Source organism: Balearica regulorum, chromosome 2 (assembly GCF_011004875.1).
Source record: "Balearica regulorum gibbericeps isolate bBalReg1 chromosome 2, bBalReg1.pri, whole genome shotgun sequence".
Lineage (NCBI taxonomy): Eukaryota > Metazoa > Chordata > Aves > Gruiformes > Gruidae > Balearica > Balearica regulorum.
The window spans coordinates 103715741-103741886 of record NC_046185.1 but is presented as its reverse complement, the minus strand read 5'-3'; the positions used below and the strand labels follow the sequence as shown (position 1 = coordinate 103741886).

The window sequence follows — 26146 nt, the reverse complement described above, 5'->3', positions numbered from 1 at the left end:
AATGTTTCAGGAGTGTGTGAAACCTTCACCTGGCCGCTCACAGTCAATGACTTACAGCTCAGGCTGTGATTATGTGATTTCTTGCCATTATTTCCTAGTGCACTTAGAGTGAAGTCAACAGAAATAGGCCCTAATCACCTACATATATTGAGCAAACTGATCTAGTGGAGGGTGTCCCTGCCGTGGAAGGGGAGTGGAACTAGATGATGTTTAAGATCCCTTCCAATCCAAACCATTCTATGATTCTATGATTCCGTGATTCTATGATTCAGATTAAGAACTGCTTAATCGCTGTTCTCCTGTAGGTGAAGAAGTGGGGCATAATAGCCTAAAAATTACCAGCTATTGTACATGTTACTAAATTCAATGGGAAAAATTAAGACATAAGGTAAAAAAAAAAAGTTAGATAATTTATGGTGTATTTGCATGTTATGGTGTATTTCCATTAATTCATCACTAAAACCCAGTAAGTATCAAAATAGTTGCTGCACATTTCAAGTTAGGTTTTAGGTCTTGAAACTTTTAGCTGATGTGATTATTATTTGATTACCAAATGTTAAAGTCTGTCCATGAACAGAAGTTAACTCAGAGTTAAGTCCAAAAAATCATTTTTAATGTGGAATAGGAACATCAGTGCACAAAGAAACATCCAGCGTGCCTCAATTCACATTTCAGTTTTTCCCACGCTGCTTCAAACAGGAAAATTGTAGTTCAAATCCCATTTGTATCACTTTGAAAAATACATCTTTGACTCTTCACAAAGGAATCTGTTTTGAACAGAGTGAAACACCCTTCCACATGATACAAACTATTTTCCTCTAACTAGCTGGGCATCTTATTAGCATGGCTATGAGCTCAAATATCAGGACATGGTCTCCATTGGCTAGCAGCTTAAATCCATGCAATCAAATAAATGCAATCCTTAACATTAAGAACACAAAGAAAACTTAACCACTTACCCATTACTCCAGTGATCTTTACTGTCTTGTTACAGGTGGGCTGTCCTCATAACTCCTCCTAAAAGACCTCAGTCTGAAAAAGGAAGTGAGATGTGTGTCTTACTTCACTTAGGACCAAATTCAGAGCTTCTTTTTGGGAAGATTCATTTTAGGAAAGAAAAATGCACAGACTATTAAAATACTAAAAGATATTTCAAATCCCTATTCAATAAAAGACTTCACTGGTCCTAATATATGTACCTTTAGTTGTGGGGTCAAAGAACTCGGATGCTATAAATGCAGTATTTCAGTTGCCTAAATTAACCTCTCTAGTTCTAGCAACCTTATCAGCTTTAGTTCGCAAGTTTTATCTGAAAAGGAATTACAACAGATAGACAAGATTACCTTCCCTCCCTACTTCCTTTCTTAAGCAGGTGTCCTCTCACATTAGAAGCTGACTGGCCTGGTTCACGCAAGTGGTCAGGTTCGGTTATCGTGATGACGCCTTCTGAGTTTAAACCAGCTCTAAAGCATATACAAGGAAACCAGCTTTTATTATACTTACTAAATTATTTTTTAACATGCCAACTAAACAAAACCATGGTTACACAAACCAGACATGCAGTCTACTCCACCTCAGTGTGTAGCAGCGAAAAGACCAGATACAGTAGGCGGGATGAGATTTGTGAAGAGCAATATAGATTCATTACACATTGGCATAGATTCACTCAAGACACACCAATTAAGACCCAGTGAAGTGAGGTTCTGATTCAATATATTTATTTATTTCATCACTACTATTGAGTAGTTATAGGGGAGAAAATTAATGAAAATGGTTTTTAAAGAACCACCCTGGCTCTGACCAGGCAGCCCTTCAATATTTCCTAGGCCACGCAGGCTCTATGGGGAGTGATGCTGGACCAATTAATACGCGCTCACTGGCAGTGCTGGGATGGAAATGGCAGGGGCACCTGAAGAGAGCTCATCTGGAAAGCAGTGACCTTCACCCTTAAAACTACGTGAGGAATGGCAGTGGAAATGAATGAAGTGGGACAGGATGAGATTTCAGCAGGCCACTCGCTATAAGGTAAAATAATAGAACAAGTATGAATGTATGATTAGGAACAAGGAAGAAAAGGTTGAAGGTAATGGTCGAAAAGCAGCCAACCTCAGAAGTGAGGCTTAGAGTGTGGTGGAACAAAGAGGTACTGTCTCCTAAAGCAGGAGGAAGCTGTTGGAGAAACCACGTGTATGAATGTGATCAAGGGAAGGCAACTATTTTGTTGCTGAAATAAAGTCACGCGTGGAGAACCTAAACATTGTCAGATAATCTTACCATCTAAACAGCTATCTACATCTATTTTATTTTATCATATTCCAAAACGTTTGTCATGGTGTTTTGAATAAATTACTAGAAACATTTCAACTGCTCCCTTTCTCCTGTTTTTGAATCACAGGATAAAAGCATGGCAAAATTCCCACTGACAGTAATTATGCCAGAATTTCTCTTCTGACTGTTTCCCATCCACACTCTCAGTTTAACAGCTACCTTGATTACCACACACTTGTTACATGTTAAAAAAAAAAAGTACAGATAAAGCAGCTTTACAGAACTTGGATTTTGTAAACATGTAAATGTGTCTCAATTTTACTTCCAGGGGTAGTAAAAACAATTAAATCAGTTAAATACTTCTATTAGTGAAGATAAGCATATGCATGTATAAGTGTTTGTATGACTGGGTTGTAATTATGTAATTGCTATGTCTGATGCAGTATCCCTGCATACCTTAAGATCAGGTTACCTGTATTTTGTCTGTCTGAATGATCAAAGCTTGTGCAACTTAACTCCTAACTTGGGTGCAATTCTCAGCAACAGCAGTTATACAAATGCTTTTGTCAACTTCCTCGGCGTTCTATTTTCCTGTGAAGATTTCTGCTGTGCCATAGGAAACATGTGAGATATTTCAAATGTAGGATTTCTGCCAGCTGGTGATTTATTCCATTGATTACATTGTCATGTAACGGGAAGAGGCAAACCATTTTAACTGCTCCTATAAACTGCAGTGGTGAGCTGGATTCTTATTTAATACAATAAATTTAGTTGCAGCTTTGTACAAGTTGTCTGATTCACTCCATGCATTACTGCTACAGTACATTATATTCACTTTGGTCCCGTATGATGTGTTTTTACAACGGTGGTAACCACTAACTTGTGTCTGTCTAAATAATTCAAAGGGAGGGAAGCACGTGCAATTTGCTGCTGAGTGATTTTGTTTATCTATCACAATTCAATGTCAATTAGATACTTTGCATATTCAAAACAAAAGTAAGTATAATTTTTCAGTGTTGTGCTTTTTGATGGTTACTTCTTCAGTTCCGCAGTTACTCAGATTTTAATACATTCTAAAATAAGTCTTTTCTAAGCAATATTCCTTAGTAATTAGCACTATGCTGATCCACATACAGTATAATAATACCTTATATTTTTTATATTGTGCTGATTTCAAAGAACTTGTGCCAAGGCTTCTCTGTACATCTAAACACAGATTTTCAGGACAGCTCCAGGAGGCCCATTAGGGTTGGTAGTGTGACATTAATAAGAAAAAAGCAAAATATTTCATTATGTTCTTCTAAAATTTAAGATTCTAAGGGACCAAGATAAGTCACAAAGACCTTTGATCAACATGAGCTAGCATGAGTAGGAACATTACAAATTACCAAATTACTAACCTGTCAGTTCAACTCTTACCTGAATGCTTTTAGCCTGTTGCTTTATGCAAAGTAAGATGGTTTAACTGAGGAATGGTTGCTCACTAAGTCATAATGAAATCCTGTACCTGCTTCAGAGTGATAGCCCCTAAATAGGCCAGGAAAATGTGTGACCCAAAACCTAAAAACTGGAGTAGCCTTGAAAGTTTGGACTCTGTCTGCTTTATAACAACAGTCTTCGGTTTTCCTAAAGGAAAACAAAGAAAAAAGGAAAAAAAGTAAGATGGAAAAGAAAAAAAAACAAAACAACCCAGCAAAAGACTTAAGTATTCTCTTTATTCCTGGGCACCATTCCCCTGGTAAGTGTTGACCCTACAAAAGGTTGGGGCTCTGGACTCAAGCACCAGCCAACCTTGAGAATACTTGGTTTCAAATGCACTTTTTTTTTTTTTTTTTAAATCTAAACAAGGCGATTTCCCTCCTCCTCCCCTTTGTCTGATACTTTACTGCACATTACATTATTTAGAAAAATGTCACTGGAGGAACACTCTGTGTGGTCTCATAAAATATTAACGACTCCTGAAAGAAAACTTGAAATCAAGATGCTCTTTCATGCTGGGGTATGTAGTCTCTTTTGTTGGCTTTTTTTCTTTTTTTTCCCTTCATGGAATCTGAATTGCTTGGCTGTCTTTCCCTTGATATGAGCTGCTCCTTACATTTATCATATTCCCCTGGAAGAAGAAGGGGACTTCAGGGAACAAATGGTGTGATGCTGATGGTAACTAAGAAGTGACCTGTCTCTGCAGCAACAGCTTCTGCAGATACTAAACTAAAGTCCTGTGCAATCATTTATTTTTAGGTAAATGTTGATGAACAAGGAAAGTGAAGGAGGGGAAGGAAATAAAAATCCTGAACAAGCTGATTTCTCAATCAAACACGGATTTCTGGCAATGACTGATATACTGGTTTAAAACATATCTGAAGAGACAACAACTGGTTGTAATTCTGTTAAGGAATGGGAAAAAAAGAAAAAAGTACCCACCAAGAAAACCTCCATGTAAATTGAAAAGCAGTCTGCATGGGGGAAAAATAATCTGACCGAAAACTAAAGGAAAGTAAATCTTCCCATAGTAAAGGCCTATAAATTTAGAGGTGGACAGCAGTCCTGAGTAAAGAATACCGACATTTTAAGTGAAACATTTGCTGGCAAAGTGGCCGTCGAAAGTGGTTATTGAACGTCTTGCAAGAGAGCAAATTGTGGACTAGAGGTCTTTCTTATATTTTGTAGCAAAGCCAAATTCCATTGATACCACCTCGATGTCAGCCCCTTTCTGCAGCCATTTGTAAAAAGGCTTGTGATGTGAGATTGACGACTTAAATACTTCATCAATCAATGCTTTAGCCAATGTGTTGTTCAGTGATTGGTGGAAAATTCAAGTAATCCATCTTACCCCATCACCCTTGTTCTTTATTCTCTTCAGGTATTTTCATTTTTCCCCCCCCTCTTTATTTGTTCACTTTCACTACACTCTGAAAGAGAAGCTGGGCTGAGAGGGAAGGGCCTGCTGCTATCTTTGAAAAACCTAATCATTGCAGTAAAACTCTTTGGTGCAAAAGTGCTACTGAATTAACTGAACTTTTAATGATCCTAGAGGTGGTCCTGGTGCATGTGGACTAGCAAAGCACAGGGTAAGGCTGCAATTTGTGCCATTCTGTCAAATTAAATATGTCAAACATCCTGAATCATTTATATAATCAACAATAAGGTGCTTATTTCTGCTGAATTAATCTGCTAAGTAGCTTTAAGAAAAGAAATAGGTATGACACAAAGCTAAACAGTGAGTGTAAAGAAACAAAAAAGGGTTTAGGTTATTCATTTTGGCATAATGGAAGGACATCCTTTGCTCAGAGAGAATATCCTTTGCTTGCAAGTGAATATTTATGTTGATATCTGGTACTCCTAATTTTAATCTCAATAAGGATTTAAAATCTTAATTGCCTACTTGAAATTTTAGTATAGATTATACAGCCACAGCATAGGCTTTATAGCAATCTAGATGAATAGGCTTTATTAACCTAGATTTTGCATCTAACAAAAATGTTTCTAATATAAAGGATCAACTTTTTTTTTTTTTTTTTTTTTTTGAGATACAGGTGATGGTTTTCTTAATATATTATTGTTATATAGACAAATACAAAATTACAAATAAATACTGATCCAGAGGCATATGATTTTAAAGGCTTGAGGTGGCATGGCATTTATGTATCCACTAAGTTTCAGGCATATGTGTAGATTATTTCAGTTTGCTGGATCTAGTAGAAGTGTTTGCTTTTTGAGTTTGTTTTTACAGGAGATAAAAAATAAGCTATCTATCTTCAGGAAAGATGTGTCATAAAATTTTTGATTTGCAGTGAAAAGAGTTTATAAATGTTTTATAAAATATATATTCGTCTTCAAGTATGTGAAAAAGTGTCAGACATCTCAAAAACTGCCATTTCAGTGGGAAATTTTAGCACACATACTTTTCATTGGATGTTAATTCACATACTGGCCAATATGAAGGCAAAGAACTATAAGCTTATAAAGTTGGTATCATCTGATTTATTCTAAATTTCATGCATAGTTTTTTGTTGAACATTATCTTAATCACTTCAGTTTGAATCAGGACTGTAGTCAAAAGGGAGAGAGCAAGTGAGCAAGAAGCGAAACCACACTGGCTACTGCAGAGGCCAGGCAATCCCACTCATTATGCATTTTTTTCAAATCAACATAAGAAAGTGTCCAGAGAGTAAAGTGAATTTTATGACACTTTTGTTTCATTTCTATTAGTTTGTTTATTTTTCCAGTTTCAGGAATTTGGGTCTCCAAGACATTTGGGTGTGTCATTTTAGGATATTGTTAATCTGCAAAATCCCAGATAGAGGCCGCAGTCTGGGCTAAATACCCTCAATGTTTGTCTAGCAGCAAAAAGTAGTGAGAAGATAACTTGGGGATAGATTATGACCGTATTTATAATGTGATTTAGTTTTACACAAGACAGACCTAAGGCTAAAAACGAAATTCAAGATAGTTCTGCAGAGAGAGTACATAAAAGAATAAAGAAAAACAAAAGAGAGAACTAATAAAGAACTAAGAACTACAAAACCAAAAGAGCATGAGAACTAAAAGACAAAACTTGTTATCTGGATCCACATTAAAATGCTGCACGGACTTAGTCAGTAGCCAAGGAAGACATTATTGCATTATTAAGCAACCCCATTTTTGGAAGGTTTTAGTATTGGAATGCCAAATTAGTCCAAAAAGTTCAAAGCAAAATAATCAGAATAAGAATTTTTGTGACTTGTCTCAACCCACTATCAGGACAGTAACAAAAATAGGGCCAGGAGGGAAGTGGCTACTCTTACTCCATGCATTTCACCTTTCATTTCAAAGCTCCCGATCTAGTGTATTGCTAAGTTGATATTTAAGGGACATTTGATACTCTTTCACCTGAATAAAAGCAGATTTCTTTGTTTGCATTTGTGTGTTCATAAATGAGCTGCTTGGTGAATCATTCCTGTCATTAGAAGGTAGATAAACTGCAGGGAGGGAACAAAGTCATCATTTCTACCTCTGTGAAAATGATGGGGGTTTTTTAATTATTAAAATGCAATTATTTCCATTATTGATGAGCATGATACTCAGGACAGCATCAATACAAACTGTCCAGGACACACACTCACTTGGATCTCAGGCTGGTCTGGCTGCAATAGAGTATTGATGCCAGTGTTTGTTTCACTTCTAATTCACATAATGGATGAGGACTTAAATACAATCCATGGCAAATTAGTACCTAGGAGATTGGGTTTATTTATTTATTTATTTAATGTGTTTATTTTTGTTACATGTGAGCCCTTCCTCGATACCAAAGTAGGAAACTTTCTGTATTAAGGCAATTAAAGAGCACTAGAATTTGAACCATAAAAGCTGATTAATATTTGAGGTGTGTTATCTAGGCTCTAAGAAACTAGTCACCAGTACAGGTGTCAAGTTGCTTTCTAGCCCCTGTATTTTGCACATTGCTTCAATTTTTTCCCTATTATATGTACATAGTTACATATTTGCATGCATGCATTCATTCATATGCCCATGCACTTCTGAATAGATTAAAAAAAGCAATTATTTTCATTTTCCAAAATTGTCTTGCTGGTTGTTTCACATAGCGCTTGCAAATCACACTGGGAAACTGACAGACACTCTTTATGATTTGGCTTTGGGAACGGAGATGCCGCTTCATTCTTTTGGACCTGACCCATGAAGACACGTGGCTCTTAAACATACCGAGGCTGAGGGGGTTGGAACCCCCTCAGCTCGTAGGTGGGGGCAAAAGGGAAGCTGATGTCCTCTGCTGCCTCTCTCTACTCGGTCAATACCTTTCCAGAGCCTGCCCCATCCCTGCCACTCCCTGCTTAAACATTAATAGTTTGAAATGAAATGCCCATAAATGTGATTTATCCCACGGGCCTGCAGTTCATTATATGGGCACTGCAGTTTTTTGCGGATATGCAAATGTCTTACATGTTTGGATGTCCTTCTGAAAACGTCCATGCCCCGTCCAGCAGAGAGACAGGTCAAGTGCATGCAGGAAGGCCCTGCCTGACCTGAGAGCTCCTGGGTCTGCCCTGTGATGGGTGCCGCAGCAGGTGAGCCCCGAGAGTGACGTGGTTTCAGCCTCCATTGCTTTGTTTCCACGGGAATCAAACCCTGGGCTTTTAGGGCAGCAAAAGAACTGATCCAAAGCCACTCTCCCAAAGACACTGCGAGCCATGGGCCCTCTCGTTTTGTGACAAAGCTTAGCCTTGCTGCTTATATTTTTTTAAAACCGAAACCCCCTCCCCAAGAAATTAGTGGCTTATATAAGACCTCGGTATTACCACACTTACTCTTTTCAGAAGGCAACTAAAGATACATCTTCCAATAAAACAAAGTCCATTTTTCCTCTATCTATACCACAAGTCTAATGTAGGTCTTCTTTTTCATGTTTTCTGCTGAAAGTTGAAAGCATCATCTGTACAAAAGCAGTGACAAAGGCTGTGTTTGACCAAAACCCTGATGTAGGCAGGTTTTCTTATAGACAGGGGATTTGGATAAATGCACAAAAGCAACTGTGCAAAACAACCAGTACAATACTGTATATCAAGAGTAATTAAAAGCCTTCATTAAAAATGTGACAACCAAATCATTTTATATTAGACAGAGAAACCCCTATCGACATTTGAAAATAATGAATAAACAGAATGTCAATTCACTAACATTTGCTATTTAGACTTTGATGCATACTCTTAGCTCTAAAATCTGCTCCTGGATACACACAGGAAACTCCTATTGAAGTCAGTTGGAGTTGTTTATGTGTAGTTGGCAGCGAATTTTGGCCCTCAGACATTTTTTAGTGTTCATTTAGGAGAGTACAGGCTAGCATAACCCTCAGTTTAACCCTCTGTTTGAAGACATTGCTCTCAATGGATCCAAACATGATGGCTATGTACCATTCTCTTAACGCAAACCATACTAGTTCCTACACAGCTTAGGCAAAAGTGGCAATGCAGTTGCTGAATTCACTTGTTGTGTAGGAATTTATTACTGATATAGACAGATAAGCTAGAGCTGGTTCAATTTTTTCTCTCTGTTATTGCAAAATCTGACCTCTAGTATTGAGCAAAATACTGTGTAATTGTTACGGCAGCCTTTAAGGTCCCCTGTCCATGATGGAGACGTTGTCATAGATGTAGCAGAGACATATCTTCTCACGACCTGCAGATTAGAAGGATTCTTCATTATTAGCGTAAATCATCAAAATAGTCCAGTGTGTAGAAACAGAGTTGCAGTCCTACATTTACATGGGAGCGAGGAGGTCAGCCAGCAGTGGGTGGTGTTTAGCTCTGCCTCTCCTCTGTGCCCCTCTCACTTGAAATGGTGCTTTGGTTTTTCCACCTTCAGTCAGCAAGCACTTGAGTACATTTAGTACTACGTTTTCCTTTGCACTTCTCCCCACCGTATTTCCAAGGAACACAGGCACGCTGTGCTTGGCAGAGTGAGAAGCTAGGGAACCAGCCGGGTAGTTTTGTGCACAATCAACAATTATCACTTCTCCTTACAAAGCAATAGGGATTTTCCCAGCCAGGAAACCCACAGACATTTTTTTTTTTCTGTGCTTAGAAGTTTACCTAAGCCTCCCAAATCTGATATTTGATGTTGATGAACCATAACCGGTGTAAGCATATGTCCATGGTTCACGGTTTGCCTGAACATCAGTGCAGTGCAAAGTGAAACAGCACCTGGAGCACTGTCAGATGCAAGAGGTTCAAAGAGAAAGTGAGGTCTACTTCGTGTTTACTTCTACAGCAGCCCCCTGAGTGCTTTTCCTACTTTGGTTACAGTCCAAGGTTTTACACATGCAAGACAATAATGATTTTGCTCACCAAAATCAGTGTTGTGATTGCAGTGGTAGTGGTTAATATCTTTTTGTAAATGCCTTTAACTTCAGCCTCATTTTTAGGCATGAGAAGGAGCTCTGCTTCTCTGTGGGCTTCCAAATATTGAGTTGCTTTTAAATAATTTGTTGGCGTAAAATCATATAATTTTCATGGCAGTACTTCCATTGGTGTTAATGGCTATACACTTAAAGCAACCATCAAAATATAATTTAAATGCTCATTTTTTATGTCTTTATCTAAATTTTAATTCCTGCACTTTAACAAGTACTAGCCAACAAAATTTTGCCATTAGATTTGTGGGTGTCAGTCTCTTCTCCCAAGTAAAAAGCGATAGGACAAGAGGAAATGGCCTCAAGTTGCACCAAGGGAGGTTTAGATTGGATATTAGGAAAAATTTCTTAACCGAAAGGGCTGTTAAGCACTGGAACAGGCTGCCCAGGGAAGTGGTTGAGTCACATCCTTGAAGGTATTTAAAAGATGTGTATATGTGGTGGTTAGGGACATGGTTTAGTGGTGGACTTGGCGGTGCTAGGTTACCAGTTGGACTCAATGATCTTAAAGGTCTTTCCCAACCTAAACGATTCTGTGATTCTATGATTTAACAGTTAAATTTACAGTTTTAAACTGTTTTTATGACATCCAGCTACATCAAGGTGACAAGTCTACTGGTAAAACAACAATTTAAGTACTGCATTTACAGTCAAAAACATTTTTTGTCACTCTGAAATTGACAAATTTCAACTGCTCCTTATTGTTAAAAACAATTTTTAAAATTACACAGTGAGAACATAGCCGTCTCTGTCACTGTGTAATTAAGTCCCTTGAACTGTTTTCTATATATAGAAAAACTGTATTATAAAGTGTTAGTTACCGTTAAAAAAATTACCAATTATTACATTTATAGTGAAAACCATTAAATTGATTTACAGCAAAACAGTGCTGTGTTTTATGCACTGTGTTTGTGCATAAAACTGCTAGTAATGTGACACAAAATGTAGTTTTCATTTTGAACTCTGCAAACTTAGGAAAATTATAAATGGGAAGATACAATAAAGCTAATGAACATCTGAAATGCCTATATTCAATAAATGGCCTTACACTTAGAAAATACTTCTGCTGGAGAGACAGTTTGCTGGTTTCCAGCACAGTGCAATTCTCTGGTGTAATGAGAAATCTTAAGAAGAATTAAGAAGGGTCTGACTCTTCCTGCAAGGGTCCAGCTCAATTATGGGCTGAAATACATCTTTATTTCCAACTTAATTTCAAGCATATTCCAGTGCTTTGCTGGTCTCGGTCTCACAAGTGTGGAAGGTAGGTGGCATGTATCAGTGTTAAATACATTTACTATCAGCATATTTAAATTTTTAAATATGTTTTCTTTCATAGCTAATAATGAATATGTACATGTCTAAATTAACATTAATTCCGATGTATATTTTTAGGTGTCATGATTAAGTATACAGATGTTATGTCAAGGTTCAGTGGAAACATAAAAGAATTATTTTCCATTTTATCTATCTTCAATATCCTATAATAATCCAGTACTTCTTTACCAGTTTGTCTACACTGCATGCACAGAAACAAAACAAAGCAATCTGGCATATAAATTTTACCCATGGTAAAATGAAAATAAGTATAATTGAACAAAAATAATACATAACATAGCAAAGTAAATCCATATCTCCCTTCATCATAAGTATTTTGTGTTCTTTTAGACTTCTTCATCCCCTAGTAATCCATTAAACAATAAATCATCATCAGCTTTTTGGAAGTTTTTTACCTAGAGGGAGATACTCCTAAACTTTGTTGGTGAAATCAAGACCTCGTTACAGTCAAGGGGAAAGACAACTTTATTTCAGCCTGACCTAGAATGATTCAAAATCTTTATGCTCCTGAAATGTACCATTTTGTAGCTGCTGCTCTATTAAATAAAACCACATATTAGCAGAAAAGATATGTGAATTGGTGAGTGACAGTACATTTTTTATTGATACGCACTCTGCCCATTGTTTAGAGTGGTGATTTCTTGCTTCCTTACAAGTAGGAAAAAGAATCTCGCCCTTCTCTAATTGGAATATAGCAGGGCTCAGTATTCGCAGCCACAATAGCTGAAAGCCTTGCATTGAGATGATGAAATAATGTGTAAGAAGTAAATATTTGGCCGTCTTTATACAAACATTGAGAAGCAATGAAGAGGTATTACCAGTGTACCTGATTTCTAACTTAAAAAGAGCACTTTAATTATTTTAAGCATTTGCTCACCATAAACTTGGACTTGCAGAAGACAGTCAAGCAATTTGCTAAATAAAGTTTTTCCCACCAGTCCAAATCATTCACCAGAATGAGAGAAAAACCCTGATGATTTACTTGTTTCCCTTTTACTTTCATATCTGACATTGTTTTCCCTGCATAACAATAGATGCCAATTAATAAAATCCTATTAAAGACCAGCCTGCAGATGCAATGTCTACTTGTGAATCGTTGGGATAAAGAGTGTGAACGAGGAGGGAAAAAAGGTCAGGACTCTGCCTTGCACTGGTAATGTAGGTAAGGAACTGCTGAGCACAAGGTGCAGACATGCTGGGAGTTATCAGCTCTTTCTCAAACTGCACAGGCACAGACCGCCCACTGCTCTGGGGTGCTGCTGTCTGTCCTACAGGCAATTTGAGACAAAGGTGAGTGATTCATTTGGAATCCAGATATTTCTCAACAAAACCTTCGATACTCTGGGACAGAAAGGGTAATTACGAGGAGAGTGATAGGGGCTAACAAGACCAATACTGCAGCTCATCTACTTTGGCAATCTCCAGTTTTCAAAACCCAAGTGCCATTATGCTCGATTGTTCTAACCAAGAAAAACAGGTTGTGGTAAATGTTGACTTTTTGTTATCTGCCATTTTCCCTTAAATATGAGGTGGGTAATGTATACTGTGTTTGGTATATCACGATCATAAAAAAATGAAGATGGTTGAAAGTATGTGTACTAAGATGGAAACAAAAATACCACGCTCAGAAGAAAAGATTAAACCCCAAAGAAAATGCACATTATTACTTTCAGTCAAAATTTAGAATGAATTTTACTAGCTCTGGAATGATGCCACATTCAGATTTTTAATGAAAATTAAATGCTGTAATTTCACTTACTTTAAAACACTGGCTGTAACATAACATCAATGTCAAGAGAGTATGTTGGCCTCAGCTTAAATCGTGCATATTCTGAAGTGTAAAAATTAATAGTGATGCATGAGACATGGTCAATTTTCTTGCGTAAATCATCTGCTACAGACATCAGATTGCAACCTAATGAGCATCATATAATTGTCTGTTTCTCCAACATTTTCTAAGTCTAAACTATGATTTCACAAAGTATTTTTATTATTAGCAAAAGAGGGACCAAACTCTTGATATTTTATTTTCTTGGAAATGCATTTTTTACGTAGTCTCATCTTTAAGGCATCATGTGAATCAATCATTGGCTTAAATGACACATGTAGTTTCAACAGTATAACTTAAAATTACTGTCTCTAGCTATATGAAGTATGGAAAGCGTTACATTTCAGCAAGCTTTATCATATCAATTAATGAGCCTTTTCATGCCTTCTTAACTCTTATTTTACTATAAAGTTTTAAACTAGAAATCACTGTGACAAGTTAATGACCACAAGTTTAATGTTTAAACTGGGACGTTACTTAGGTCACAGCATGAACGAAAACAAAAATCTTTTTATAAACTTCCTCCCTTTTGGTGCATGCAGCCTTTCCCATTCTGTGCCTCCGTGGGTGTCAGCTGGTCCTTGGCAGTAGAAGACATGTTCTTGCATTCTCGGACTCCATGGTTGTCACCTATAGTGAGGCGAACAGTCAATAAGGTACTGCAGTGCTGAGTTCTTCACTAGTTACCCAGATTTGTTGATAACAGCCCTGACGGGCTTGTGATTTCACTCATTCGTTATACAGTAAAAAATCTGAATCCTTTCAAGCACTACAAATGCCAGCTCTAACAGAAGCACAAGAGCTTCAAAGTGGATCAAAGCTAACTTTTCTGGCTTCTGGTCTCCCTCACAAAATTCCTGATTTGTGTATGTATGAATGAATTTAACTTTTTGGTTTCAGTGAGGGGAAAAAAAAATACAGCTGAAAAGCTAAGGTCTATCCCATGCAGACTGACAATCCAGAGTCCCATGAATTCAGAGATTTTTACCTGCATGCGTAGTTTTCTTTGGAATATGTTTTTTAAAATCGTAATTTTGATGAAATGAGGAGCTTTTTATCTCCCTAATATCTGAATTCTGCAAGAATGCTATGAGTTTAAAATGAAATTGTTCACCACTCTTTTTATTTTTTCTAGTTACAATTCAAGTTGGAGCATCAGTGACACGGTATCCTCTTCAGATACCAGTGTGTTTATTAGCTTTGGCTCATACTGTTGTGCCTTGGATGATATCTCCCCACGCTCTCCGAGCTGTAGCTGTTAGCTGCTGACCCTTGGCAGGGAATGCCTGGTAGTCCCAGAGGAAGCCCTGAAACCCTGCACATGTCCTCTCACTGAATCCGTGTGAACGGAGGATGTAGGGAAAGGGGTCTGCATAGCATCACTTCTGAGAAATCACCTCCTCCCACGCTTTCCGAGCCTGAGCACAAATGAGGGGGATGCTCCAGTCACACCGATTTCTACACGTCAATGCCTTTTCCTTTACCCGTGCTGACTAGCTCCTTTTTGATCTTCGTGCATTTTACTTGCAATCTAATATGTCACATAATATTAACAGACATAATTAACTGAGGAGTTGATCCTGCTCTCATTCAAGTCAACAGGAATTTGGCTTTGAGTGAAAAGGGGAGGGATAAGACAAGGTAGGGTCAGAGGTCACCCAGTTTAAAGAAATTTATCTAGGTGCACTTTAAAAAACACATAAATCTTTCTCTCTTCACATAGGGGATATACAGCTAGAGGAAGTAAAAAGCATGGCAAAAGATTTGTAGACAGCTTGTCATTTGGAAGTGAACGTAAAAAGAGAGGAAGCCCCGCTATTGTAAGGTTTTTTCCCATTTCTATCATTTTCTGTTTTTCTCTTCCCCTGTAAGGTGTAGAAGGGAGAAAAAACAGCCTGTATGCACACTAAGATTATTGCGAACTTGCAAAGTTCGGAGATGCCCAGCAGACTTCGGTGAGGAGCCTCTTGGCCTATATACCACAATCGTGCAATGGGATGCTCATTCATCACATGGCCAAAACCCAGGTGGCTGCAGTTTACGTGCCAGGTGCCCATCACAAGGGTGTACCTGCATTTCAGAGATGTCATTGTGACAGATGTGTCCTCGCTGCTGTCACCAGAGGAGGTCCAGGCCATATCTACACTCCATTCCCACCATGTGGATGGAAGTGCAACTGCCTCTCAATGGGGGAACCTACCTTTTTATGGTATGAGGGATGCACATTTGGCCACAGGAAAGTGGGGGAGACCACATGTCCCTAAAGCCACAGTATGGAGTGCACTTCTGAAAGTGTTGTCTGGCACAGAACCTAGTCCATCACGGCGCCTGTGAGGCTCTTGCAAAAAGACAGGAGGAGCACGTGGAGCATTGCCTGCAGCAATCTGCATCCAGCCTGCAGGCTGGGGGGTGGCCACTCTTGGAGTAGCTTGATCAGCTATAATGTTACGAGAAGAAAAAAAAGGAAGAATTGATATCCTGTAACAGAAAGGATGAAGGACTGATTAAAAATTTATCTGTTTATGCACCCAATCTACTACCACAGCACAGGGTTGTCTAGTTTATATTCAAAGACACAAACGTCATAGGAAAGGGTGATGTTTTCATTCTTTCTCCTGTACTCCCTGCACCTTTCAAAGTGTGCACAGTTTATGGAGGATAAAGTTTATTATATATATAATAATCTAATTATTTGTATAATAATAATAATATTATTATCTAATTCCTCAAAACATCCATCATATTTTGCTCTCACATCTACCAGCCTTCCAATGATAGAAAGCCAAAACACAGCAGCAGCAAAGATAAAGCCCATAATGTGAATGCAGAGGCACTTTGCCTATGGAGCATTTATGAGTATGTAGTATTTGGCATTTGAGGAATCCTTTGGCACAGTATTCAGAGAAAACAACAGACACTTGTGAAATGAAAGTTTAAAAATATATTAAAAAACCTGATTTTTCATTCCAGGCTGGTTTCTGAATGCTGTTCAATTTACATCTGTTTACAGTGATTTATTTAACAGCTGTCTCTAAAATAATAATATAGAATAACTACAGAAGATTAAGCTAAATTTCGTCTTGTAGATATTCATGGATAACCTCATTATAAAACAGCAAGAGCACCCCATTTACTATGACATTAATACTAGGGTGATTAGGATAAGACCACTATAACTTCATTGCTTTGATTTTGGCTTTAGAACTTGACTAAAGGTGTAGCCCCTTTTCTGAAACACACTCCTATTTGCACAAAGTGTATTTATGTCCACGGGCATTTGGGAGTGCTGGTGGTCAAGGAACTGTAGAAACTGCTGCTGTGTGTGAAATTTTTCTTCAGAATTTCTTGTCACTTAAAAAAGTTTCAGCCTTGTCACATGTTTTCAAGGCCACTGTAGGACAGCATCAGTACATACTTCTTAAGTCTGCCAGGGGAAGATGCTGATTACTGTAAAAGAGAAACGTTTCCTTGATGTGGGAGTGATGTGGAGGGGAGAGGGAGCTAAGGGTCATGGTTTAGCACTAAAATGGCTGCCAGGCTTACAATGGCAAGTACTGAGGAACTCCTGGGTGTGATATAGGTATTTCTTTTTCTGACAGGACATCTATGATATAATTACACTTTCTTGCCATTACCTCTTTTATTGGGGTTTTTCCTCCCTCTAATTTAACTGGGAATTTTTTTCCTAACAATCATTTACAATTTTTAAAAAGGAAAGACTATGTAATCTAAAAGTAAAATCTCTTTCACCAAGGAGAGTTGTTGATGTGCTGTTTCTCCATTTTCTGCCGCTACATGTTTTCTGTTTTGTTCACTAAAAGAACAGGGTGGTGGAGCCAAGAAAAGACAAAAGCCCAACCCAAACAGAAAAAGGAAATGCTTATTCCTAGCTTTCTCCCCCCTGCCCCCACAAAAATACATATTGAAACATACAACCCTTTTTCACCTTGGAAAGAATATACTATATTTTGTCAATAAGCAGTTACAAAGAAAAACAACCCATTAGCTTTATCCTTATTCTGGTAGATTCAGCTCTGAGCCAGCAGCAACACATTCCAAAATAATAACTGCTGCCACTATGTAGGTCTAGCAAGCAATCAAAATGCTAAAAAAACCCCAACCCTTTTTATTTGTTCATTGAAATTTGGGCCTTCAACTCCATTGGAGTTGAAATTAGGAAAACCGATCCCACTGCAGACCTGACACGAGGAAAGAATTGCCCATACAAAGGGAGCACCACAGCACTGACAGGCAATGCCCAAGGTCTGCCTCTTTACTTTCTACTTCTTTGAAAGATTTGTATTGTATGTTTTGTAGGATGGGACAAGTCATATTTCATCACCTTAAGTACATATATCGTTTCTCTAATTTCTTAAATTTGCTTTCTACTCATTTATTGCCTTTCTCTGCATCAAATTTTACAACCAGCTATTACTGGATCTGAACTTTTTGTTTTTAAAGCAACACGTATTTCAGCCCATATTTGCTGAACAGCAACTCAGCTCATTCACAGCATAAACTGATGAAATACATTTCTCTTCCAAAATATAAACAGGCTGCTTCTTTTCTAAAAGAATAAACAGGAGTCTAAAACCAAGGGCAGTAGCTCAGAATATGCTTGTAATGTCAAAAGCATTTGAACTTTCCTGCTTGCCGAAGTAGGGTCCATTGCTGTCACAGAAATACAAGGGAAAATACTCCCAAACTGGCAGGAGGGTGCTTCTGAGATAACTGTGAGCTTTTGGTAAAAGTGGTCCTGTTTCTCCTCAGCTGAGACCTAACTCCTAACCCACACATGTGTGGAAAGAACATACGGCAGAAATTTTGCAGGTGAAGTGGGCCAGAACCATAAATGTAGAGAAGAAAAAGGAAGGACTGTCTCTCTCACCTTTCACAAACAACAGCACTTTTGTCATTTTCCCCCTGCCCTAAATAGGCTGGATTCAGTAGCTTTGAATTCATGACATTCCTTCTCACACCGCTTTCCAGCTCATAATAAGCTAGTAGCTTAGCAGTCTTTTTTTTTCTTTTTTTTCTTTTTTTTTTTTTTTTTTAAATTGGCTAGGAAGGCAGGCAAGCTTTACAACCAAAACAATCAATTTCAAGCTGCCGAACCCAATCAGGCTGGTTTGAGAGTGACCCTTTAAATTGAGTGTGAAATTGGGAGATGGAGCTCCCCTTTCCTACTCCAGAGCTGGTGGAGAAACCATCACTTCCTTTTGTAAGTGGGTGCATTAATAGTTGTGCTGTTCTTGCAGACATTATGTGCTAACAAAACTATGTGTGCCTGGTTCTGTAGCAGGTTACAGGGGAAAAACAAAGCAAAGGCCATCTGGCTCCACCAGTTTGTATGTATAATGTCCAGATACTAATGCTTAATGCACTTGTAAACCTAAGTTGTCTCTCTCTCAGGGTCTGATTTTAATTTGGGTAATATTCCCGTTAATAATAACATCTAATTACAACATCCATTAAAAGTTAGTAACATTAATTTAACAGGGAGAAAATCTAATAGAGTTCTTAGAGTGGTATTGGCATTTTTCCATTAAATTAATGTTACAAACTTTTAAAAGGATGTCTTAAATAGGCATCGTTAGTGGTGGGAATATTAAACAAATTAAACTCAGGCCTTTAATATGAGGTGGGAGCCTATTTATGAATCCAAGCAAAGGTGTCTGCTATGCCTTTCAACCCATTTAAAATGTTCAACAGGAAGCATAAGGTTGTGCAAAATTTGCAGTACCTGTTTCCTTCTAGTAAAGGCTCAAGTGAATGACAATTTTTTTTTACAGTATCTCTTTTGCTGGCCATGTGGTCCGCACATTCATTGCTTGGCTGCTGCTGTTTTTTCTTTTCAACAATGACGTTCTGGCCTATTTATTTTCCTCCTTTTGGTTACTTTATTTTTTTGTTTAAAGAGGGTGATCATGAAACCAAAGGATTAACAGTTCCTCCTGCTGCTAGGGAAAGGCCTTGATAGTTTTGAAATAGACTCACGGGTTTGACTGAAGAGGGACAAATTGAATCAGGGATGTATAGGTTTTGAAATGCGTGTCCTTGTCTAAATCCATACCTCATCTGCAATAAGGCTGCATATATATTTTAAATGTGAGTCTGCTTGGAAGGCCAAACCAAACTGCTAAGAGATTAATTTTTTAAATATGATTCTTGGTTTACAGACTGACTATAGACAGAAGCTTTTACAATACAAACATGGGATTACACAGATTATATTCCCCTTGAGGTGAGGACAAAAGGAAGAGCTACATATGAGAGAAGTTAGTTTGATGCTTAATGTGATATTGGAAGAGGATCAGCAAGGGATTGCCTTTATTTTGTGCCCCATGAACAATACAAACTTCTAGTGTGGGCTATTGTTAAACACTTCAATAGAAATATAACAAAATTTGATAAAGCAGCAGTGAGAGCGAAACGAGCAGGGTAGTGTGGTGCAGCCAGACTCAGCAAGCTTTAATAATGCATATCCTCACATTTTTAGCCAGCACTTTGCTGCTCCAAGGTTTTCTAAGTGGACAGCAGCAAACACCATATTCAGATCACCTGGAATAGATACCAGGACAGGATCTAGACATGAGCAGCTTGTGCTTGACATCTCTGGGCTTGTGCAGCCCTTCTGATTATATACTGTTAGAAACTTATTAAATTCCTATTTAAAGAGGTCTGATCTGGTGTAAATACTGAAACAGGCATGAATTCAAGCTTACAAATCTTCACAAGTTATTGTATCGTTCATGAGGCAAAAGGCTAAATCTGTTTGTGAATTGCTTTTACACTCACCCTGATATATGGGCACCCTTCTCTTATTTGCATGCTTGCCTGCAACACCAGATTTCAGCCTGTGATGCCCAGCTGCTGGGCAAACTGCATGGACTCATTCCTGTCTCCCATTTGGGCACCAGAAACATTTTCCCACAGTGCAATGTGCAGCTAATGAAGTAGTAAAAGAACTGTAGATTAACAAATAGTTTATAATCTTGCTGAAGCATGCATGCTGGGTGGTCCCATGACCAAAACCCACCCTACTAGCTATTCACCCTCTAACCTGGTGTGGGCAGGACGGTATGATCCTTTCCCAGCGTTCAGCTGTGCAGACCCCAGAGCCAGGACGTGAAGCCCCTTGTACCAGTCCCATCAGTCTTCAGGGCTCATTAGCATTACCTAATGGTGTATCTGCATCTTGTCCTTTTCCAGGCAGCCCCAGTGTGATCTCCTGCTTACACACAGGGCTGGCACACACAGCTTTCCAGGGCGCTCACAAGTACTTCTTGCCTGGACACTCAGCCCTTAAGGAGAAGAGGCAGCTTTGCATCCCCATCCCAAATGCATTTTGCTCACGAAGCCCAGCCAACAAACAGGAAAATCCAAGGAAATAACTGCCACCTAACCCTGTTGACTTCAGTGTTTATTAGTAATAAATACTCAGAAGTGGGAGAGTTGTCTGGAATTTGAATGGCTGTTTGTGTGAGTAAGTTCTTCACATCTCAGACAGCAACAGCATTTGACTAGTCCTAATTTAAAAAAAAAAAAAAAGGATTAAGAATAAAGAGGAGAATTTGTATGATATTTAAGGAGCATCAAAATATTACTTTACTGCAGAAAGTACAACAGCCAAGAAAAAATAGGAAAAAAGAAATGCAGGAAAAATCTTGTTTTGATTCTGGTTGGTAAACTGAATAACAAATTGTAACAAAAAATGAGCTTGCAAATAGCATGGTGGGTTGTTTTTTTTTTTAAATCCTTTGGTATCTATTTAGTTACACTTTTGAGCTGAGATGAGAAAAGAGGTTTTACATTACCCAAATGCTGAAATATTCCAGTGTCCAAGTAGTTTAGTGATACTGTTCGAAAGAGGAAAAAAGTCTAGTATGCCATTAAGCAGATTGGTTTTCCTCTTTTGTTCCACAATAAGCTGCTGTTAGTTGGGAAAATATACAGCCATTTGTATCATCCTACAGCCAGAAGTATAAGCAGCAATAATATAATGTAAATTTATAACCAATACAGGGTTACAAGCAAACTGTAGAGATGTATGTTACCTAAAGCAATTAGATTATTATTTTAGTGGTATTAGAACAAAATAATTTATGATGTTAAGGTTTTTTTAACCAAGAACATTTTGCTTCTAAGCTTTCTCCTAATATTCCCTAATATATTTTACTCAGAATATATTAGTTAAACTAAATCATCAAGTGATTTTTATGCAAGTAATTTTAAATATTCAATACTAAAAAAAGAAAAACATGCAGAGCCATTGTAAGGGCGGTTGTTTGCTTTTATACTTCTCCCTGTTATATCCAGACATCAACTAAAGCCAATTCAGCAAAGGATACCTCTATGTGCATGTTTACATACCTTCACATATGCCTTCAACGTGCCCGCGAGACATAAAGAATAATGGATAAAATCCCTAAGAGCAACCACTAAACAACCAACTATACTGTCCTCCCTAATGCAGGTTTTTCACAACAAAGTAAAGGCATTCTTACTGCACCTCCACAACAGGGATTGGTTCAATCAATAGGGATAAGCTACTGTTAATTAGTCTGATCTACTTTAATAACTTTATTCAGAAGGAAGGGGTGGGGGGAGGCTACGGGAAACTTTTCCCTGCTGTCAGTATTATACCCTATAGAGGGGCCTTATATCAGCAATTCAGTGGGAGGAAGTCATGTGGAAGCATTCCTGTATTGTTCCCATGAGCATTCATCTCCTAATTTGCATTAAACTAGTAGGGAGTCGACACTGGTTTGGGTCCATACCTGTAAATCTTCTATTATGAGATGAAAGTATTAAAGTGCGGCTCTCAGACAAACTTGCTTCCTCCCCAGGTTGAACAAAAGCGATCTCTACTGCAAATAAGATTAGCTGTAGTGTTTGGTGGGGATGCTTTTGGTGTGGCTTTGGGTTTAAATTGTGAACTTCTCTTATGCAAAGTTACCCATCAACCTTTGCTGTCTACCTAAAGACCTCAGTCAACCCACCCCCTTTGCCAAAAGAAGCCCCAAAACCACCGGAGCTCCCCCACTGCACACACACACATACTCACACACACAACCCATGTCCTGCAGCAACACATGTTAGAGGAGGAAGGGCAAAGCAGCGTTCCCACAAACATTTCCACTGAAGGGGCAAATTTTCCAGTTGTGTAACTCAGTGCCCTATTGATTTCCAGAGGATAACTCTCATTTACTCCATGTGCAGTGCTGGCCCAAAATGTTCCCGTTAGGAAAGTTTTTAGTTTTCATGGTCAGATTTATACCTGTATATTCCTCAGAAACTGAGTAAGTCAGATCAAACCAGTTAATTTTTTTCTCTGTTGTGGTGCTATCTCCATATGTGTTTGTGCATTTTCTATCTCTCCATCTATCTATAATTATGCAACTAGAGCTTGGCTTGGAGGGCAATAGCAGTAAACTATTGTTCAAAGGAGATTGCAAATTGCTTGGAGCAGGGAACTGTCTTCTTAATTAGTCTGGAAAACATCACACACACTTATGGCACTATAGGAATAATAAATAATAATAAAAATAGTTCCTGAAAGTGGGTTCATATCGCCCCAAGGCAAAGGCTGGGCAGCTGTTGGGAAGATGATGGTTCCCAGCAGTAAATATGAGTGGAAAAAGCATCAGCTGCAGGAAGGATCTTGTCAAGCTGTAGATTCCTTCCCAACCTGATACCTGACAGTACATCTACTTCAGGTATATTCACTGGAGATATTTTCTCTGATAGGGTATAAAGTTCACTCTGCTTTTAAATGACAAGGTAAAAAGTGAAAAGTAATAAGGTAACTTCCCAGGCTGAGCCGAGCAGCCTGCTGCAGAAGTGTCCTTGGTCTGACCTTTATAGGCTTTTTTTTTTTTTTAAGGGAGAAAGAGTGCAAAGGCAATCCAACAAGACTGCTCTTAAGGCCCAGCAATATAGTGACAGCCTTTGGAAACAGCTGTGCAAGGAGACTGACAGATTCATCAGGTACGGTGTGGCCCTACTGCAGATCTGCCTCACTGAAATGGTTTAAGCTTTTTACAGCTGCTTAACCTAGGGGAGAAAGGGAGGGGGCAGAGAGAGGCTGGGAATTTTGCTATCAGAGGCTGCAACGCTCCGCTCTCCCGTGAGAATACTCCTGGAGTCCGATCTGTTTAGTAATGCAAGAGATAGCTTCCCTATTAAGGCCAAACAAAGGCTATAGAAAAAAAAAATAACCTGCCTGAATACAGCTTATTTGGTGGAATTTACACATTTCTGTAAATGAATTAAATTGCTAGATACTGAAGTGATGTATCTCAGCAAAACCCATTCATTGGAAACCAGCAACAAACATAAACTTAGAGCCAAATCCTGCAGACCTTATTTAGTGATTACTTAGGCAAAGCTCCTAGCAACTTAAATGGTAGTTTTGCCCAAGTAAAAACTGTTAGATTTGGTTCACCATGAGACAGTAAAGCCCACATCTAAATATATCTTCACAGTTTCTTTGTTTTTCTGTTTCTGTCTGGAAGTATTCCGTGAGCACTTTTGAAAAAAAATTGTTCGTTTTATTTTATTTTTCAACCGAGGTAAATTCATGTAGGATACCTTAGACCATTGCATCCATCCCTGACAACCTGTGTATTTTAGGTGAAGCTCGGAGTCCATGGGTTGAGATAGCAAATCTTCCTTTATCTTTAGCAAGGGCCTGAATTTTACCCCTATATCTGAAGTAGATTAGAGGAATGGCTGGTTAGGCTCTGCAGTGAGCTGAGCAGGAAAGCTTGCTGTAAGCTTTGTTCTGGTCCTCTAATGTTTCAAGGCTCTGATGTCAGCAGCACAAAATACAACAATTTTTGACAGCTCAAAGGTATCCATCTCTTGAGCTTTTATAGACTATTGCCTGCATTGCCTTTTGCCTACGGGCACAAGACCATGCTCCCTAGATGCAAACTCCTGTTCACCTGTGATTTAGAGACATCATAGGTTGTCTACCTGTTTGCATGGATTCAAGCATGAGTTTTACCTGAAGCAAGCTTAAGCTGGACCCACCTGTGTGTCTGCCTGCCTGAGTGAGTCCACAGTTGATCCTCCGGTTTGCTGCTGCAATGCCCCATGGCCAGGTGGAGCTGACAAGAACCACTCTTCTTGCCTGACATTTGCAAGGTACCGTGACTGCTACCATTAACCACAATACTGGCAGGCACATTGCTGCCAGGAGGAGACATTAGGCTTTAATCCTCTCATGACATAACACATCACTTTTTTTTTTTCTCCTTGGATTTACATACCTTTACTGTTGTTTTTCCCTCAGGTACATCTTTTGCCCAATGTTATGGGAACTACAGTGCCTTTATGGCAGCTGAATGTTACCTTTTGGGTCCAAATGCAAGTTTCTTTCGTGTAGCTCCAGAGGAATTAAGATTTAGCTCATGGTATTTTTCCTAGTATTATTGACCTGCCACAAGGACTTTCAAGGACATGTGCTCAAATTCACATTTCACCAGTTTACTTTTTTTCCCCCCATCTATATCTTAATTGCTGCAGCTGCTTGTACAAGTCAAAAGGATTGAAAATTGAAGGGGGTGGGAGGAAAGCTCAGAACTAATGTAAGGAATACGTCCTCTTTCAAAAGTCTGCAGTTATTCTCCTGCAAGATGTTAACTTAGATCCATTTCTAATCAAAAAAGGAAAAAGAGAAAGTATTATAGCAGTCAGGATCTAGAGGATGCAAAGTGCACTCAAAGAAATAAGAGGCTATTTCAGTATGCAGTACATCCCACGAATAGTATGATTATCCTTGCTGAAAAGAGTTTTTTACAGTTGTACAAGAAGAGGAACAAGTGGCTGTAGATGGAAGCCTGGGACAGAGACAAGAGTTTCTTAAACTCTGGCTTTCTTGATGGGGTAAAAAAATCTTTCATGTGAGATTAGTCTTTGGTCAAAAGTACTTTACCTTTAGGTAAGTAGTTTGTATATATTTGAAAGCAAAGCTACAAAGCTGCAGAACCCCATCACTTCTATGCAAAATTCTAGAAAAAATGCAAGAAATAAGAGGTGAAAATTCCAAAGCTTCTGTGAGGCATGTCATTTGTTCAAGTTGCAATAGCCTGCTAAAGACTGAATTCTAATACTAAAATCTAGATCAACAGTAGCTGTACTGAGATATAGCTAAAACAGTAATTAATACAGTTATCATGCTTATTGTTTTGACTGCAGCTTTTTCTGTATGGAAAACGCTAATTGTTTATCTGTGCTTATATTAAGACAGCAAAAAAGTCCTGTCAATCTCACTGTCATTGTTAAGGAATCATTTCTGTCAGCAGTTTCTGTAGGTTTTTTTGGGAGGTAAATGCTACCTTGACAATAAATCGATTTTCTTGGATAATAACTATAATAATAAATCTATAGGAGATTCTAATTGAAGTCATAAAAGCAATAAATATAACATATTACTGGTAAAGAAAACAAGTCACCAGCCTGACTGGATACTAAGAGTGAGGTACAGATTTTTACTTTTTTAATACTCAGAAATGCATTTACAACGTAAGCACTCTATTTGAATAACAGAGTGACAGATACAGGGCACGACCGAGATAGACCTACAGAGTTCAGTGAGCTAAATCAAGACAAGCCAAGATATTTGGCAACTGCATTGTGAAATTCAGTATATTCAGAGCTGCTTTACTGAAGAATAACTCCTTCTTTGTCTGGAGAGTAAAGAAGAAAACAGAGCAGCAAACCAGATTTCTGAATGAATATTAGAAATCACTGCTACGAGTATGAGAAAAAGCTAGCTACTTGTTACCAGTATCTTACACTCAGTG

General features: G+C 38.3%; 1 long non-coding RNA gene across 1 annotated transcript in view; it reads right to left on the bottom strand.

Moving 5' to 3' along the window:
* Positions 1-13059: 13059 nt before the first annotated feature.
* LOC142600763 (uncharacterized) overlaps positions 13060-26146 on the bottom strand; it is a 48508-nt gene continuing 35421 nt past the window's right edge. The window contains exon 5 of the long non-coding RNA XR_012834324.1: positions 13060-13964. This is a non-coding gene — a long non-coding RNA (uncharacterized LOC142600763). The remainder of the gene's footprint in view (positions 13965-26146) is intronic.